The 710-nt window shown below is 48.6% G+C and overlaps 1 protein-coding gene across 1 annotated transcript in view; it reads right to left on the bottom strand.

The window, feature by feature from the left end:
* The window catches only part of LOC118329981 (mixed lineage kinase domain-like protein), a gene marked incomplete in the record, with an annotated part of 9,006 nt that overhangs the window by 4,293 nt on the left and 4,003 nt on the right, over positions 1-710 (bottom strand).

Below are 710 nucleotides of genomic sequence, written 5' to 3' on the forward strand. Positions count from 1 at the left end.
GTTTATTATGGACCGTTGAGCTCCATGCTACTAAGTAGCTCGCTTCGGCTGTTTCAGCAAATCGCCCATTAGCCAACCACACGAGCACCAACACCAGACCCACATGTTACAGCAACCAACCAGACCCACACCGGGGTACAGCGGACCGCACCAGCCCATCCGGATACAATCGGGCTGCGACCGACACCAGACCCACCACCTGTACGAGCCTGCGGACCGACACCCGAGACGCCACACTTGACGCTTTCGGCTCTTGTGTTGGCTGGACTCTGTGTTGGTGGTGGGAATGGTGCGGAAGGTCGGTGTTGGGGTAGACGAGTTCTGTGACTATCCAATGTAATATGGAATCTGGTACAGTGGCTGGAGCGAATATAGGAACATTGCAGATAGTACTATGATTGTCAGTTTTTTTACAGCGTTCAGTGTAGTGTCTGTTGGCTGATGGAACAGGATGACGCTCACTTTTGCCTACGGACTGTGGACTAATGGTGGAGGAAGTCAGATCCTTTATAAGTACTAATAGCACAGTGAGAAAATACTGCACTTAGTCATTTACTGCCAGCCTCAGCCGGTATAATGTTACAGTATAATGCAGATGTGCATTAAGAGCCTGAACCAGAGGCAAAATCAATCCTGTATCAAGTCCGCAACATTAAAGCTTCAACTTATCTCATAATCTTGCTCTGTCCCTATCTATCTATCTATCTATC

This window comes from Morone saxatilis, unplaced genomic scaffold (assembly GCF_004916995.1).
Source record: "Morone saxatilis isolate NCDOM2014 unplaced genomic scaffold, NCSU_SB_2.0 Contig2, whole genome shotgun sequence".
In the NCBI taxonomy this organism is placed as follows: domain Eukaryota; kingdom Metazoa; phylum Chordata; class Actinopteri; family Moronidae; genus Morone; species Morone saxatilis.